Source organism: Eumetopias jubatus, unplaced genomic scaffold (assembly GCF_037043125.1).
Source record: "Eumetopias jubatus isolate StellerSeaLion01/CBP00866 unplaced genomic scaffold, mEumJub1_p1.0 scaffold_17, whole genome shotgun sequence".
NCBI lineage: Eukaryota > Metazoa > Chordata > Mammalia > Carnivora > Otariidae > Eumetopias > Eumetopias jubatus.
This window is the reverse complement of record NW_028274823.1, coordinates 69,473,122-69,492,367: the sequence shown is the minus strand read 5'-3', so window position 1 is coordinate 69,492,367 and position 19,246 is coordinate 69,473,122. Positions and strand designations below refer to the sequence as shown.

The 19,246-nt window shown below is 43.1% G+C and overlaps 1 non-coding gene across 1 annotated transcript; it reads left to right on the top strand.

Annotated features, from left to right (window-relative positions):
- Positions 1 to 494: 494 nt before the first annotated feature.
- On the top strand, positions 495 to 600 carry LOC114203551 (U6 spliceosomal RNA). The gene has a single exon (XR_003608009.1). It is a non-coding gene; the product is annotated as a U6 spliceosomal RNA (small nuclear RNA).
- The last annotated feature ends 18,646 nt before the right edge of the window (positions 601 to 19,246 follow it).

Below are 19,246 nucleotides of genomic sequence, written 5' to 3'. Positions count from 1 at the left end.
TTGACAAGGATGTTTATTTAGGTTTTAACTTAAACATCACTTTCTTCACAGAGGCCTTCCCTGACCACCCTAACTAAATCAGCACCGCTCACTGCCCACATTACTCTATTTTATCTTTGTCACTGCCCTTATCAGTACCTGCCATTAACTTATCTACTCATTGGCCCAGCAAGATCCTCAAGAGCAGAGACTTTGTTTACCCCCATTGTCAGGAGTAGTGCCAGGACCCAGAAGGGGTTCGTGTTTGACCAGTTGACCAGTATGACCAGTATGACCAGTTTGACCAGTATGCTAGCAGAGGGTTTCCAAAAGAAAGTAGTTACATGAATTTCATGTCTACATCCTGTTGGTGTGGCTTAATACACATCTCAGTATGATTTTCAGCTTTAAGGATACAAAAGAGTGAATCCTATCCTTTAGGCACCACCATGACTTTGGGAGAATTCTGGATGGAAATGCATTTCACAATTAAGTGGCTAAAATGTCTTTAACTTGTACTTGATTCTGCAGCACGTATACTAAAATTGGAAGGATACAGAGAAGATTAGCATGGCCCTGTGCAAGGATGATACGCAAATTCGTGAAACGTTCCATATTTTTAATAAAACAAGATGAAATCAGAGAGAGAGACAAATCATAAGAGACTCTTAACTCTAGGAAACAAACTGAGGGTTGCTAGAGGGGAAGGGAGTGGGGGGATGGGGTAACTGGGGGCTGGGCATTAAGGAGGGCACTTGATGGAACGAGCACAGGGTGTTATATAAGACTAATGAATCACTGACCTCTACCTCTGAAACTAATAATACATTATATGTAAATTAATTGAATTTAAATTTAAAAAATTTTTTAAAAATAAAATAAAATGTCTTTAACTTTTAGCAAATTACACCCTTCCCTACTGAGCAGTCATGCCATTATTATCAGCTTCAGAGAAAGCATCCGCAAGGCAGACATGACAAAGTAAAAGTCTAAGAACTGGAAGATTAAATCTAAGTTAAAATTTTACTCCAGCAAGGTAAGGCCCTTTAGTTCTACTCTAATAATAACTTCTCACAAGTTCAGAAGTTATGAATCAGAGACACGACCTAATGAAAGGTGATGCACATCTTCTGTCTCTCAGTTAACTTTGCCTGGATGGTTGTGCTGGCTCTCAGGAAAAAAACAAAAAATTAAGAGGGGACACCTTTCATTTTTCAAGTTAAACATTTTGTCTTTAAAAAAAAATAAAACACAGACGATTTTAATGCAAAAAAAAAAACACAGATCACTAAAACTTCCTGGACTGGACAGCTGAGACACTGTCCCTGGCCTTACTCTAAGTCACCCAGGGCCGCACCTCAAAGGCCGGGACAGGTGGAGGGAGGAAGCTGCTTGTCCCACTGCAGCTGGGAGCCCCCACTGAGAGCCACACCTGCAGCTCTTCAAGCAGCCAGAGGACCCTGCTCCGTGGCAACAGCAAGGCGGGGCAGGGGGTGGCTGGGGTTGCTGTGGTTCTGCTATCAGAGACTCAAGTCCATTGTATTACCTGACTCCTATTTTTCTCCAAGGGCTGGGGAAAACTAGAGGAAATAACCTGTTGTCTCCCTAATCCCCTGCTGTCTATTTCCACACTGACATGTCACTGCCCTGCTTAATGCCCTCCAGGAATGCCCACTTCCTACACGGACGTCTCACACCATCAAGATGCAGGCTCCTGATCGGTCTGCCCTGGACACCATCACTCCCTGACACACCCGATGCCCAGACTGGCCTGGGTTTCCAAGTTCCCTGACTTTGTCCTGTTTGGAGCAGGACAGAAAGGGAGAAGAGAAGAAAAGTGACCTTGTGTTGGTGGCTTCCAGGCTTAGGATTAGGCTGAGACAGAGAGCAGGGAGGTCAAGGCTAGTCAGATCAGAAATGAGCGACCCAGAAGCTGAGCAAGGGCAGAGGCTGTGGCTGCTGAGAAGGGGTGCATTTCATCGATTCTAAGACAAACCTGATTTTATAATCATACTCCATTCTCTCTCTGAAGTCAGGATGCCTCTGTCTCACAATAAATGATGTCCTAGCATTCTGTGATCATTTAGCTGGTACTATTTTTAACTGATACGACAAAGTCATGGTACGTAAAGTAAGACTCAGCTTTCCCAGCACCCTGGAGGGCAGATGTAGAAAAACTTACAGAGGATGGATTTCCAGCAAGTTCCTCAGCTTGGCACCACAGGACCTTCTCCATAGCCAGTGAGCCATGGCTGTGGTCTCCCTACCAAGGTGTGGAGTGGGAGCAATCCTCTCAGGAGCTTTCCTGGTGTAACTGGAAACAGCCCCCATATGCAGAAGGCAGGCTGAGACTGAAGAAAGAGGCAAGCTACTCCATGCTGGTGGGAGGCAATTTTAATAATAACAAAGGCAACTCATATAGGAGGCTTGTCTTGGATGCAACAAGACAAATGGATCCCTGCATCCGTCCTCCAAATCTTAAAAGTTTATAAAGCGTTTCTAACTGGGCTTAGTCTCATGTACTGTGCAAGCATTTTCAGCATCATATCATCATCTCAAGGCTGTCCTTGGTGCAGCCTCTGGGAACAGAAACGCCAAGTGGAACCCACATTCCAAGAACAGAGGAGGGAGTGAGGAGGCCCTGAGTGCTTGGGTCCAGCTCACATCTTTTTTATCACATTCTTCAACAGGTGGGGAGGCCTTCCTTGGGTACTCTCTCTCAGCATGAGCAGTGGAAGCTGCCCCTTATATCTGCTATTTCTGTATTCTTCAGTGTTCGCTTTCCTTCTTATTAGTCAATCCTTTTTACTTTGACCCCCATAATTGGTTTTGTTGTTGTTGTTCATTTCCCGGGTAGAATTTAGTGATTCATCTGTTGCCTATAACACCCGGTGCTCATTACATCCCGTGCCATCCTTGATGTTCGTCTCCCAGTTACTCCATCCCCCCACCTCCCTTCAAGGAAACGTCAGTTTGTTTTCTAGAGTTAAAAGTCTCTTATGGGGGCACCTGGGTGTCTCAGTCGGTTGGGCATCTGCCTTCAGCTCAGGTCATGATCCCAGGGTCCTGGGATCGAGCCCCACATCGGGCTCCCTGCTCAGTGGAGAGCCTGCTTCTCCCTCTCCCTCTGCTTACTGCTCTGCCTGCTTGTGCTCTCTCTCTACCTCTCTGTCAAATAAACAAATAAAATCTTTAAAAAAAAAGTCTCTTATGGTTTGTCTCCCTCTCTGATTTTGTCTTATTTTATTTTTCCTTCCCTTCTCCTATGTTTATCTGTTTTGTTTCTTAAATTCTACATATGAGTGAAATCCTGTGGTATTTGTCATTCTCTGACTGACTTATTTTGCTTATTAGCATAATACCCTCTAGTTCCATCCACGTCCCTGCAAGTAGCAAGATTTCCTTCCTTTTGATGGCTGAGTAATAGTTCATTGTATATACAGTCCCACAGTAATTTTTTTAAAGATTTTATCTTTATTTGAGAGAGAGAGAGAGACAGAGCACAAGCAGAGGGAGAAGCAGGCTCTCCCCCGAGCAAGGAGCCCGATGCGGGACTCGATCCCAGTACTCCGGGATCATGACCAGAGTCGAAGGCAGACGCTCAACCGACTGAGCCACCCAGGCGTCCCAGTCCCACTGTAATTATTAATACAACAGTCCCCCCCTTACCCACAGAGGATACAATCCAGGACCCCTAGTGGTTGCCTGAAACCATGGACAGTAACAGACCTTATATAGACTATGTTTTTTCCTAGACATACATACTTGTGATAAAGCTTAACTATAAATTAGGGACAGTAAGAGATGAACAATAATAACTAATAATAAAATAGAACAATTATCACACTAGGCTGTAATAAAAGTTACGTGAATGTGATCTCTTTCTCAAAATAGCTTGTTGTACTGTACTCACTATTCTTCATCTTGTGATGATGTGAGATGATAAAATGCCCACGTGACGAGATTAAGTGAGGCAAATGATGTAGGCATTGTGACCTAGTGTTAGACTACTATTGCGCTTCTGACAACATGTCTGGAGGATCATCTGCTTCCAGACCTCAGTTAACCTGAGTAAATGAAACTGTGGAAAGCGACACTTTACATGGGGCGGGAGGGGGGGCGGTTACTGTACGAAACCCTCTCTGGTCAAATTAGTATGTGGCTCCTCTCCTGATTGGATTTGAACTGATACAGCACAAATAGCCTCTGTTTTGTGAAAAAGAGAAGGAAAAGATGGAAAAAGAGAGAGAAACGGAAAAGAAGGTAGAAAAACAGGTAACAGACAGCAAGAAGAAAATAAAGGAAGCAGAGAGAAATGAAGCAGGGGTGGGTGGGTGAGGAAAAGACAGCCTCCCACTTCCTGTTTGCTCAGGCTCTGAATCCAGCAGTCTGCACTCCCAGCTGTCCTACCTCATCCCCTAACGCAAAGTAGCCAAATAATTCAGAAGCCTGGCTAGGGAGTCACTGAGGGAGCTGGTGTCTCCGTCGGACCCTGGCAGCTCTCTTACATTTTACCCAGCCAGTAGGGGGAACCTCGCCTGCCTCACCTGGTCCTGGCCACACAGAGCAGCACTATTCCCGAGCCTTTCTGTAGAAGTCTGGCCAGCTCTCTTTTTTTGAAAGTGCTAGCTCAGAGTAAGGCACAGAACCCCCCAGAGAGGACCACAGGTTCTGACACTTGTTTGGAAATCATCGTTTCTGTGTATGATGATAAACTATAAGAAGAAAAGGAAAAAAAGCTTTATAACGAGAGAAAAGCTACACAGACATGAGGCAGGAACCAGAAAGGGTATGGCTGTTGTAATAATTTGCGACTTAGGTAGCCCAAGACCACATCCCAGAAAATTTGCTCCTGGTAATTAAAAGCAAGCCAAGATCCAGGTTCAACACAAACACGTTTGCCTCTACCCATAAAATGTGTGGATGTTCAAAAGCATCCCTTACTCAGTGTATAGACTGAAGATTACATATTCACTCGTGTGCGTTGAGGGCACTGGCGTGGGGGGAACACGGTGAGAATCATTAACTCCAATGTCTAACTTTAGCATGGTTTATAAACACCTCAAGGGCTTGTTAAACTTAGAGTGTTGGGCTCTACCCACAGAGTTTCAGATTTAGGAGGTCTGGGGTGTGGCCTCAAAACTGCAGGTCTAGGACTTTCCCAGGTGACACTAACCCCCACTTTGAGAAGCCCTGGCCTATCCTCATAGGATGAGCTCATCAGCAGAAAGCAGGGGCCCACCAGCCTCAGAGGCCGGAACCAGAGTGAGCGCAGACCCCAGTGCTGCCACTCACTGGTGGAATCACTTTAGGAAAAGTGTTAACTCTGTATATTTGTTTCTTCATCCATAAATTGGGGGTGATGATAATGGTACCTCAATCCTGGGATTAGTATAAGGATGAAAGGAGCTCAAACATGCAAAGTGCTTAGACCATGCTTGGCACATAGCAAGCACTTTATAATTGTTTTCTTAAAAAAAAATACAGGTCCTGGAGTCAGACAAATGTCTTAGATTTGGCTAGATTTAACCATTCTGAGCTTCAGCTTTCTTATTTGTAAAAAGGATAAAAACAACACCTGTCTTACAGGGTTTTCATGAAGATTAAAGAAGCTAATACGTTGGTTATTAAATCTTGGCAAATGAACATATATCCACCCTTCAGGCCCTCCAAAGGGCGGTTCGGCCCGCGAGGGTGCTGGCTCTGTGGGGTAATGCTGCCCCCTGCTGGATAGCCATGCATCTTTAGAAATTAACTGGCCCTCTCTGAGCAAAAAAAGCTAATAATCTTCAACAAGTTTATATTCTCTGAACACATTTCTTTGGCCGCTGTGATCAAACATGATTGAATTAAATCACTCGCAGTAAATGGTTTTCCTCACTCGGCAAAAGAGTGAGCCACTTGGCAACTTACTTTGGCTGCAGCCTCATTTCCAACTTTTATTTTTATAGAGAAAATTGGCTGTGTTGAGATATTCCTGTTTAAATTTTCCAGTTTTCATGATTGTTGCTTTCCTGGGAGTTGAGAATATTGGGATGACTGCCTAGTCGTATGCTGGATGCTTTCCAGCTCACGTAGCTGGCTCGCGCGGCTCAGCAGCAGGCAGCATTTGAAACACTAAAGTGTTACAACCAGGTCCCTGTGATTTGCAACGTGCCAAAGCAGCCGGACAACGCGTCAACGTGCAAGTGTCCCTCTGTGTTCTGATGAAGCTTTATTCATAAATGACGGGATTTGAATTTCTCTTAATTTTCACGTTACAAAATGTTATTCTTCTTTGATTTTTCCCAGTCACTTATAAAAGTAAAAACCAGCGGCGCCTGGGTGGCTCATTTGGGTAAGCATCAGAATCTTGATTTTTGCTCAGGTCATGGTCTCAGGGTGGTGAGATCAAGCCCCAGGTTGGGCTCTGTGCTCAGCATGGAGCCTGCTTAGGATTCTCTCTCTCCCTCTTTCTTTGCCCCTCCCTGCCCCCCATAAATAAATAAAATAGGGGTGCCTGGGTGGCTCAGTCGGTTAAGCGTCTGCCTTTGGCTCAGGACATGATCTCCAGGTTCTGGGATCAAGCCCTGCGTCCGGCTCCCTGCTCAGCAGAGAGCCTTCTCTTTCTCTCTCTCTCCCTCTGCCCCTCCTCCCTGCTAGTTCTCTCTCTCTCAAATAAATTTAAATTGTTTTAAATTATTAATTAATTAATTAATTAATTAATTAAAAATAAAAAACATATACCAAGAGAAAAAAAAGTGCTGGCCAGTTTGGGTCTGCAATCTGTACTTTGTCATCCACCAGGGTCCATCCACATCCTGATGGTACCAGACTGGTGAGTTAAGCAGACATGATGGTAATGTTATCCCTGCATTTTTTAGACCCCTGAGGATGGCACTAATCTCTGCCACTCCCCTCAATACAGCATTTTCTCTCTTTGGCAGGGGTACATTTTTGAGCTTCACCTGGCTTTCCTTTCTATGGTGAATTTCTCCCCACAGGCCAAGGATCCAATACAGATTGAAGATTTTTGCATCAAGGTTTATAAGGGATATTGGTCTGTAGTTTCTTTACTTGTAATGTCTTTGGCTTTGGTATCTGGATGCTAAACTCATAGAGTGAGTTAGGAACTATTTCCTTCTCTTCGATTTTTTGAGAGAGTTTGAAAAGGATTGGTGTCAGTTCCTCTCTAAATATTTGGTAGAATTCACCTGTGAAGCCATCAGATTCAGAGCTTTTCTTTGTCAGGAGGTTTTTGATTCCTTATTCAATTTCTGTACTAGTTATAGGTCAGTTCAGATTTTCTTTGTGATTCAGATTCGGTAGGGTATCTATTTCTAGGATTTTGTCTAATTTACCTAGATTATCCAATTTGTTGGCATATGATTGTTCATAGTACTCTCTTATAATCCTTTTTATTTCTGTATGATCAATAGGAATGTCCCCTCCTTCATTTCTGATTTAAATAATTTGAGTCCTTTTTTTCTCAATCAATCTGGCTAAAGGTTTGTCAATTTTGTTAATCTTTTTGAAGAATCAACTTTAGATGTCATTGATTTTCTCTATTGTTTACCTATTCTCTATTTCATTTATCTTGAGTCTAATTTTCAGTATTTCCTTCTTTGTGCTAGTTTGGGTTTAATGTGTTCTTCTTCTAGATCCTTAAGTCGTAAAGTTAGGCTATTGATTTGAGATCTTATTTAATGTGAGCATTTAAGGCTATAAATATTCCTCTTCACACTGTTTTCACTGCATCTCATCAGTATGGTATGTTGTGTTTTCATTTTCATTCGTCTCTAAATATTTTCTGATTTTTCTTGTGATTATTTTCTTTGGTCCACTGGTGTTTAAGAGTGTGTTGTTTAATTCACCCAACTTTTTGAATTTTCATTTTCTTTGTTATTGACTTCTAACTTCATCCTGTTGTGGGCAGAGATGTATGATCTTTTGTCTTTGTTTTAAATCTGTTGAGACAATTTGTGACTTAACATATGGTCTATCCTGAAGAATGTTCTATGTCCAGTTAAGAAGAATGTTGTTGGGTAGAGTGTTCTGTATATATTTGTTAGATCTAGTTGGTTTATTGTGTTGTTCAAGTCTTCTGTTCTATTTATTTAGCTTCTGTCTGGTTGTTCTTCTATCCATTATTGAGAGTGGGGTATTGAAGCTCCAACCATTATTGTACAATTGTTTGTCCTTCCAGTTATATCAATTTTTGCTTCATATAGTTTGATGGTCTGTTATTAGGTCTGTAATGTTTATAATTGTTATATCTTTTTGTTGTGCTAAAAATTTTATTAATTTTTCTTTGTCTAATGTAACTTTTTAAACAATTATCTATTTTGTCTAATGTAACCTTTTGTCTAATGTAACTTTTTGTCTAATGTAACTTTTTTTAATTTAATACCAATTTTGTCTGATGTTAATATAGCCACTTCAGCTCTCTTAACTATTTACATGGGATATCTTTTTCTATTCTCTCACTTTCAACCTTTTTGTGTCTTTGGATCTTGAGTCTCTTGTAGATAGCATATACTTGATCTGGTTTTTTATCCATTCTGCCAAATCTCTGTCATTTGACTAAGGAGGCTAATCCATTTACATTTGAAGTAATTACTGATAAAGAGAGATTTCTGTCATTTTGTTATGCTTTTCCTATATGACTTACATCATTTTTGTCCCTCATTTCCTGCATTACCGTCTTCTTTTGTGTTTAATTGATTTTTTGTGGTGAAACATTTTAATTCTCTTCTCATTTCATTTTTTATATAAAGTGTAGCTATTTCTTTTGTGGTTATAATAGGGGTTATATTTAACTTCTGTCTTAGTCTGTTCAGGCTATTATTGCGGGTGAACTGGGAAGACCCCGGGTCCTGGGGCCTCAACCCAGCCAGACCCAAAGGTTCTTGGTCTCGTCACGAGAATAAATTCAAAGACAAACATGCAGCACAACAGACTAGAGACCCCAACAGGAAAGTTTATTAAAGCAAAAGGTACGCTCGAGTTCTGAGAGTAGGCGAGAGAGAGCGAGCAGGCTGCACACCCTGGGGGTGGGGTTTCTAGCCATCTTTTATTGACAGTTGTTAACTAAGGAGTGGAATAGTCATTACTTAGGGCAGGAAAGCAGGGTTTCATGTTTTTTCTTACTAATTTGGTCAGGGTTTCCTGTCATGGTACCCGCCATCTGGTTTGATCCAGCTTCTTGGGGAGTGCTGCCAGGACAGGCCTCTGACCTTCCCAGTAGTTGGTCATAACTTCCTTGTTGCTGATCTCCAAGTATCCTGTTAGAACCTAACTGTCTACTCTAACACTAGAACAAAATACCATAGAGTGGCTAACTTATAAACAATAAAAATGTGTTTCTCACAGCTGTGGAGGCCTTTTAGTCCAAAACCAAGCCACCATCAAATTTGGTGTCTGGGGATGATGCCCTTCCCAGGTCATGGTTGGCTCTTTTCACTGTGTCCTCATATGGCAGAAGAGGGGAGGGAGTTCTCTGGGATCTCTTTTATAAGGGCACTAATCCCATTTATGAGGGTTCCACCCTTATGACCTAAGCACCTCCTGAAGGCCCCACTTCCAAATACCATCACATTGAGGGTGAATTTTGGAAAGACACAAACGTTCAGTCTATAGCAACATCTTAAAGTTATAACATTCTTTAAATTTAAACAGCTTAACTTCAATAACATACCCAAACCCTTTTCCTATACAAGTCCATCTCCATCCCCTTTCAGTTATTAATGTCAAAAAATTACATCTTTATGTATTATGTGTCCAAAAACATAGACTAGTAATTGTTTTTTATGCATTAGTTTCTTAAACCATATAGAAAAAGTGTGGAATTACCAAATCAAAGTAAAAATAATACTAGCTTTTATTTTATTTATTTTTAAAGATTTTATTTTTTATTTTTTTGACAGAGAGAGACACAGCAAGAGAGGGAACACAAGCAGGGAGAGTGGGAGAGGGAGAAGCAGGCTTCCCGCCGAGCAGGGAGCTCAATGCGGGGTTCAATCTCAGGACCCTGGGATCATGACCTGAGCTGAAGGCAGATGCTTAATGACTCAGCCACCCAGGCGCCCCAATACTAGCTTTTATAACTGCCTCCGTATTTAACTTTAGCAGAGATCTTTACTTCTCCATATAGTTTCAAGTTACCACTGTCTTGTTACAAATTACTAGTGTCTAGTGTCCTTTCATTTCAGTCTGGAGGATTTCCTTTATCATTTCTTGTAAGGCAAGCTTTTGTTTATCTGGGAATGTCTTCATTTCTCCCTCATTTTTGAAGGACAGTTTTCAGGATATAGGATTCTTGGCTGACACTTAGTTTTCCTTCTGGTATCTAAGGTTTCTGATGAGAAATCCGCTGGTAATCTTATTGGGAAAAATATAATTAAAATTATCTTCCTTGGGGCGCCTGGGTGGTTGAGCCATTAAGCATCTGCCTTTGGCTCAGGTCATGATTCCAGGGTCCTGGGATGGAGCCCAGTATCGGGCTCCCTGCTCAGTGGGGAGTCTGCTTCTCCCTCTCCCTCTGGCCCTCCCCCTGCTTGTGCTCTCTCTCTCTCTCAAATAAATAAATCTTTTTAAAAAACAAAATAAATAAAATTATCTTCCTTTTAGCTTTACAGGTGTATTAATAATGTACTTTGTTGTGTCTTATGCAACAGAACATTTCTTATAGTATCATGATATTGGTTGAGTTGTAGCATCATTTTGAGACCAATCATTCAGAATTTAAAGAAAAGTAATTAAATATTTTAAAATTAGTTGCTAGGAGCTCTTTAAAAGCCAAACCATATTACAGATTTTCAAACTGGAAATGAAAAGATGACTGAAACATCTTACAGATTTTAATTTCTAATAAGGGAAATAACAATTGCTATAACTCACATAGACAGAAAGCTCTTTGGGATCCTTATTCTTGAGATCAAAAAGTAAGAAAAGCACTAGGTACTATCTCCAGCTGTGATTGGTCCATTTCTTGCTAATGACCTCATAAAGAACCTGTAAAGGAAAAACAAAACACACTCTTGTGTGTCTCCTCTACTCTAATACTCTACTGCAGCACCACTTCACTTCTGACATCAGATGTGGGGAAGTTTCCACACACCAAGCAATTCTGTGACACCAGCTGGGAGTCCTATAATTATCTGAATTCTGACACCATCTAGCTGGAGATAGCATCAGATCCAACACGTTAAGGACCTAGTCCTACAAATTGTGCCCTCCCCTTCAGATGCCCATGGCAAGTCCACGGTTGTTGTGCCCTGTGCTTCTGACTAACCAGCTATAGATTGGAGGTTACCATGAACTCCTCTGTAGGTTCACAGAACTCTGGAACAGTTTACTCACTAGATGGACAGTTTATTATAAAAAGATATTGTTGTCAGGTGAACTGGGGAAACTCTGGGCCCTGGGGACTTAACCCAGACAGATCCCAACGATTTGCTGAAGGTTCTTGGTCTTGTCATGAGAATTCAAGGGCAGACACACAGCACAGTGGATAAGTGACACAAATTGGAAAGTTTATTAAAGCAGAAAGTACACTCAAGAGAAGAAAGCAGGCAAGCTCAAGAGAGCTATGTCCCAGGGGCTTGGGTTTCTATCTTTTATCAGCAGTTGTTAACTAGTGGCAGAATATTCATTACTGGGGTGCCTGGGTGGCTCAGTCGTTAAGCGTCTGCCTTCGGCTCAGGTCATGATTCCGGGGTCCTGGGATCGAGCCCCACATCGGGCTCCCCGCTCAGTGGGAAGCCTGCTTCTCCCTCTCCCACTCCCCCTGCTTGTGTTCCCTCTCTCCATCAAATAAAAAAATAAAATCTTTAAAAAAAAAAAGAATATTCATTACTTGGGGCAGGGAAGCAGGGTTTCATGCTTTTCCTTCCTAATTTGGTCAGGAGTTTCCTGTCATGGCATCAGCCATCTTGGGCCTGCCTGATTTGATCCAGCTTCTTGGGGAGTGCTGTCAGGACAGGCCTCTGACCTTCCCCATAGTTGGTCATGACTTCCTTGTTGCTGATCTCCAGGTATCCTATTAGAATCTAATTAACTGTCTATTCTAATAGTATAACTCAGGAATAGCCAGATGGAGAAGATGCATGGGTCAAGGTATGGAGAAAGAGGCCCAGAGCTTCCATGCCCTCTCTGAGTGTCACTCTCCCCAAATCTCCATAAGTTCACCAACCCTGAAACTCTCCAAACCCTGTCCTTTTGGGTTTCTATGAAGGCTTCATTACATAGGCATGATTGATTAGATCATTGTCCACTGGGGATTGAGCTCAATTTCTAGTCCCTCTCCCCTTCCCTTAACTCCAGCTCTTGGTTTTGGCTCAGCTCATGAACTCAGGATCATGAGATCAAGCCCCACATTGGGCTTTGCGCTCAATGGGCAGCCTGCTGGAGATTCTCTCTTCCTCTGCCCCTCCCCCTGCCCATGCTCCCACCCTCTAAAATAAATAAATAAATCTTTACAAAATAAATAAATAAACTAAAATGGAGTCAGGAGACCAGCAGAGGAAGCTCTCGAGCCCTACCATTCCTGGTCATTTGCAGACCAACAAGACAAATGTACCTTGCAAGTGGTTGTTTTATTTCCTGAGCCAGAGAAAGAAAAGTTTCCTCCTCCCTCCCCCACACCTTACCAACCAGCAACCTAACCAATGAGAGATTACAACCTAGCCAATGAAAAGCCACTATACTTCAAATTCCCAGTTTACTCCATTGAACTTTTTATTTATAACAGCCCTCCCAACAGCCCCTTCTTCCCCTATAAAAGAGCATCATCTCCTTTCTTCTGGGAACTTGTCTATGACTTTGCCACAACCTGCTTGTTCCAGATTGCAATTCTCTGCTATTTCAAATAAACCCATTTTTACTAGTAAAATAATTGGTGGTTCAATTTTTTTAAGGTTAACATTTGATTGTTAGAAAGAATGAATTTAGACCTACAAGTTCCCACTAAGCTGACTGGTTAAAAGCTTTGTTAAAAAAAAAAAAAAAGAAAATCAAGGGCAGCTGGGTGGCTCAATGGGTTAAGCATCCTGGGATGGAGCCCGCATGGAGCCCCGCGAAGGAAACTCCAAGGAGCTGTACAGAATGGAAGGATTTTATAAGCAGAACAAAGAGGTTCTTAGCAAAAGAAACAATTGTTTGAGGCAAGGTCACCTTCCCTCGGGGGAAGAGCTGGGGGTCTTCTCATGCAGATTACCTCTCTAGTACTGACCAGGAAATGCCAGCCTAGTTTAACTCCTGGGAGAGGTTGAAACTGAGTTGGGTTTAAGTCTTATAGTGTAAGTCTTACGGAGTTTGGCCTGTTTTGTTTTGGTTTTTTTTTTTTAAGATTTTATTTATTTATTCATGAGAGAGAGAGAGGCAAAGGGAGAAGCAGGCTCCCCAAGGAGCAGAGAGCCTGATGTGGGACTCGATCCCAACACCCCGGGATCATGACGCTTAACCATCTGGGCCACCCAGGCACCCCTGTTGTTTATTTTTAACAATTGTAAGAAAGTGCAATTTCATCCACTCTTATTTGTTCACTCTTCAAAGTGCCTATAAAGTGTCTTATCATTTGGGGCTGTTTTAAAATATAGTATATTAATAGGAAATTTCAGTTACAGTAAGGCCAACAGATCAGGAGATGACCAACACTGAAAATATAGTTTCTTACAGCACCCAAGAGGAGAGGCCACGCCATGAGGGAGGCCACACAAGAAAGCACCAGTAGAGAGGCAAAGAGAGAGGAAGGAAGTATAGGTAAGAGTCTTTACTGTGGTCTCTGAACGAAGTGTTAAAAAACAAGTTAACATGTCCAAAAATGGAGTCACAAAATGGTCCTCAGCCCCATGTCACCAGAGACTTAATAACACTTTTGGCTCTCCCAGAAATGGAATCTTAACCAGTCACTCAGGAATCACCAGGTCAGCACTAGTGAAGTAATCTGCCTGGTAGAACCCAGCTACCCCCTAAAGGAAAGTGACCTTGCTACACCAATCTACTTTTGCTAGTATAACTTCCTTATTCCTGTTCCCTTCTGTCTATAAAAGTCTTTCATTTTATACAGCTTCTGGGAACTCCTTTCTGCTAGATAGGATTCTAACCGGCTTCATGAATTATGGACTAAAACCAACAAAATCTTTAAAATTTATTCAATTAAATTTTGTGGGTTTTTTTAAGTTTGTTTTTTTTGTTTTTTTTGTTTTTGTTTTTTTAGATTTTATTTATTCACTTGTCAGAGAGAGAGAGAAAGAGAGAGCACGAGCAGGGGGAGTGGCAGGCAGAGGGAGAAGCAGGCTCCCCACTGAGCAAGGATTTTCGCCCCCCATGCCAAACTGGATCCCAGGACCTTGGGATCATGACCTGAGCTGAAGGCAGACACTTAACAGACTAAGCCACCCAAGGCGTCCCAAATTCTGTTTTTGTTTTTTTAACAGAAGGAACACGCAAGGCAGGGTAAGCAGGTTTAAGATCAGCTAACGAATAATTTCAGGGGTCTGGGGCATAAGGCTTTCCCTGAGACCTTCTTTCCTTTCCATAGGACTTACCCCTTCGAAAGGCGCTGGGCTACATTTATTGTCTGTCTCCCCTCCACAATGCCAGGCCCACAGGAGCAGCAGGGGCTTTGTCTGTCTTAGTCACTGCCCTGCCTACAGCCCAGTGCTGGGCACGTAGTAGAGGCTCAACAAATAGTGAATGAATGACACTTACTGTGACTCAAAATGTTCTTGTTTGTGGTTTCCTTTTTTGGGTGAATGTCTGTGCCCTCATCAGGGACTTTCACGTGCATAGTCGAAACTCTAGGACCTAGCACAAGCCTGACACATAGTGTTGTTGGATGCACTTGGGAGACCTTGGGCCTTGAAGCCTCAACCCAGCCCATCCCAAAAGTGTCACTGAAGGCTCTTGGTCTCTTCACGAGAAAGAATTCCAGGAGAGACATAACACAGCAGATGAGCCATACACGCAGGAAAGTTTATTAAAGTGAAAGTACACTCTCAAGATGTGAGAGCAGGAGCTCAAGAGACAGCAGGCTGCATGCCCCAGGGTTTGGGTTTCTATCTTTTACTGACAGTCTTTACAAAGGGTGAAATCTTCATTACTTGGGGACTAGATTTCTTGGAAGCAGGGTTTTGCGCTTTTTCTTCCTTATTTGGTCAGGGGTTTTCTGTTACGGCACCTGCCGTCTTGGGCCTATCTGGTTTGATCCAGCTTCTTGTGTCTTTGTTTGGGAGTATTGCCAGGACAGGCCTCTGACTTCCCAGAAGGCTACCCCCACTTCCTCTTTACTGGCCTCCAGGCATCCTGTTAGAACCTAATTAACTGCCTACTCTAACAATAGTAGCTGCTCAATAAGCATTTCTGATGGAATAAATATGCCGGTTACTGTACTTAACACAAGGAACCAACCATGATAAACATCATTGGGGCCCTTAAGGGACTGACAATCTATTTTGAGGTTACAGTTACTTTAAAGAAATTATTAGAGAATCAGTCTGGTATATTATTGTCATGAAACAGTCTCAAAATTTAGTGGTTTAAAATAACTTATTATTATTTCTCATAGTTCTGTGTGTTGCCTTGGCTCAGCTGCATAGCTCTTGCTTAGAGTTTCTCCTGCTGCTGCCATTGCTGAAGCACCTGTCATCTAAACATTCAGCGGGACTGCGCATCCTAGATGGCGCCATCACACACTGGCAGGTGCTGCTGAGCAAGAGTTCTGAGAGAGAAATCAGAAGCTTCTAGTTCCCTTAAAAGACAGGCCCAGAACTGGCTCAAGCCTCACTTCTGCCATTCTCTATCGATCAAAGTAGTCACAAGCCAGACCAGATTTAGGAGGATGGAGGGAAAGACCCTGCCTCTTGAAGGGGGAGGGGGTGTCTTATGCATATAAGGCAGGGGGGAAGGAATTGATGATGTCTTTAGAAATAAACCACAACAAAGATTCCATAAGGGATATAACAATCAATCTGGTGCTGAGTGCCAGGGCCCAACACAATCTGGCTGTTTTCTGGGAGGTCACAGTTCAGCAGAGAAAACAGATATACAAAAAGGTCAGTCTAGAACCTTGTATGAAGGAGTAACTAGTGTGAAGCTTGGCCTTACCATAAACACAGAAAACTGGACAAAATATGAAAAACAACTCCTTCTGGTCATTGGAAAACAGGTGGTACAGGACAATGAGCCTGATGGGGGAACCAACCAAGACAAGTCTGGAGTTTGAAACCATGTGGCAAAGTACAATATGGATGGCATCAGGATTTGGGTTTTAGATCTTAGGCTGGGGGAATCTGTGTGATTTTGTGGACAGATGTGAGGATGATAAGTAGGTAGCACAATCAGGGTTTGGTTTTTCGGGGTTCAACCCGAAGGCTGGATAAGAAGAAGATTTAGAACATTTCCAGTGAAGCCGTGCAGGACGTACCCCTGTCTACTCAAGGAGGGTCATAGATTTGTGCATACTTTGAATGGATTTTGGTAGCTGGATGATCCTTAGCACTAGGCACTTAGTAGGTACTCATTTGCTAAATGAAGACTAGGAAACTACAAAGTTGCAGGAACTGAGGAATGGGGGAATGTAGATAGGCTAAATGTGGAAGGAAGGGTCTTCCAAGTTCTAAAGTATAGAATAAGGTATTTGGGGGCTGGAAATGTTGACATTTCAGTCCCTGGCTCCAGGGCTGGGGGTATTGTTCAAGATGTCCGGAGCATTAGGTTTCTTTGAGACATGGGAGAAGACACTGGGAAGATGGGAAATGCCTCTTAGGCACTTGGAATTGCACACCCACCCTTCTGACCTCAGCCTTGGGAGGTGGCAGTTTATTATGTTCAGGACTATCCCCAAATCAAGGCAGTTGCTTTCTCTAATTTTGTAACTTTGTGATGACAATGAGACATTTCCAGAATAAGAGACTACGACCTTTGGCAAACTGTTTTTCTAACTGCTTCATTCTTGATCTGGGACAATGCTAAATGACACATAGCTGTGCCCACTAAACACTCAATGTTCACACACCCATTAACTTTCACTGAAGGCCTTACGGTCTAGACAGTTCCAGACACTGAAGTATAATAAGGGTGAAGCAGGCAGTGGTCACATTGCATGCAACTGAAAGCCTGGAGAGGGAGCAGGGGAAAAGTCAGTATAATATACAAAATATCCAGGGGTGATACCAACCAGGAAGGAAAATAAACACAGGAAGTATGTTTTACAAATTCATGAAAGTGAACAGCTTCAAGGAGCACACAGTGAAATGAGTAGCTGTTCCAAATAAAGAAAATAGTAACTACAAAGACCTCAAGGCTATGGTGGCTGCACCATGAGAATCTTAGCCTCAATTTTTCCTGCAGTCTTTATGTTGCACTTCCTGAAGTTATTGGTATCAGATTTCTAGGTAATTAACCAAAGCTTAGGTCACCAGACTCTTGAAATCAACACATTCAATTTCAGTTATTTTAAAGTGAAAACACAGAGAAAGCCGAATACCACATGATTGCATTCATAAGTGGAATTTAAGCAAAAAAACATGAATATAGGGGAAGGGAAAAAATAGGGAAGGAGGTAAACCATAAGAGAAACTGAGCTCTAGGAAACAAACTGAGGGTTGCAGGAGAGCTGAGTGAGGCGAGGGGGTACCTGGGTAATAGGCATTAAACAGGGTGTGATGTAATGAGTAACAGGTATTATATGCAAATAATGAATCATTAAATTCTACCCTTAAAACTAATAATACAGTATTGGTTAACTAAAGGAATTTAAATGGAGAATTAAAAAAATAAGCTGGAAAAAGTGAGAGAGCGTTTCTGAAGGATGTATTAATTTTGTAACAGAGGACAGAACAATATTACAGTGAAAAAAACAATGATAAATAACATGACAGCTGAACATTCTCAAACCCAAGAAGGAACTTAATATACATTTTATAATACCGAAAAAGTACATCAAATAATTTCACGTGGATCAAATAAAAAAAAATCATCATCTTCTGTTAGAAAATAAATCATGACATGAACTTCGTAAATCAAGATTGAGGCCAGGCGTTTTCTAAAATAAAAAACGAACAGAATAAAAAACAAAATTTAATGTATCCATAATTAATTCATAAGTTCAAAACACAGGAGAATATTGCTAATTAATATGAAGTGAAAGCAGTCGAATAACAAAGAAATTAAACATGAAATAGGGACAAGAACAAACTGTACATTAAACCAAGAACACAGACTCAGAAAATCACAAAGCTAATTTAAAACAAAACACCAAGACAAAGACTCCAAACGATGCAGAAAACTAGAAGGGGGAAAAAACACAGGACAAACAGGAAAATGAATGGAAAAATTTACAAAAACACAATGACACCCGTCCGACGCCAACAGAATAAAAGAAAGAGAAGAATTAGAACCCTGACGCCAAGGGTGCTCAACCTCGGGCCTCGAGGGACTCCTCGGCGCCAAAACCACACGCATGGACAACCACGCTCCCGGAGCTAGCTTCCTCGCCAACACACCCTCCTCTGATTGTGAGTGGGCGGGGGGGCGGGTCTGTTATTACCATGTGCACCTGTGTCTGTGTCCCTGTCCGCATCCAGGTCACGGTCTGCGTGAGTCTGTCGTGGGGTCCGAGCGGGTATGTGTGTTGGATGCTCTGTCTGGGTCTCCCTCTCTGTGTCTCTCTTCCTCCCTGTCTACATCTCCCTCCCTCTGGGTCTCTGTCTTTCCCCGAGTGTCTGTGCGTTCCTCTATGCCAGCCGTGCTCTCGAGTCTCTCAGTCGGGTCCTGGCGTCGGTGGGTGGGCAAGGGAAGGGTGGCGGAGGAAGGGCGATGGGGTTGGGCTGCTGAGGAGGGTCCCTGGCGGGCGCCGGTGGCTGGGGATGGCTTTGAGCAAGGCGGGGTGGAGAGGCGGGAAGGCCTGGTGGCGGCCCTCGCTTGCCCTCGGGCGGAGGGTGGGGGACGGTGGGTGGGTGGGTGGGTGGGCGCGGAGAACACCGCGCGGGCCGCGCTCCCGCCGCCCCGACTCTCCCCTTTGCCATCTCGGGAGCCAGGCGGCGGTGGCGGCGGCGGCTGCGGGACTGGAGAGTCCCCGAGCGGGAGAGTGCCTGGACTTTCGCGACAGGGGGGCGCTGCAGGCGCCCCCGTCCCCTGGGCCGGTTGGAAGGCAGGCAGGCGGGCAGGCAGGTGCAAGGCCCAGGGCAGGAGGGGGGGCGGGTGGGGAGTGAGGAGCAAAGAGCGGCAGGGCGCGGGTCGGGAGGCACAGAGCAGGCTCTTAGGGCGCCTAGTGGCAGCAGCTCAC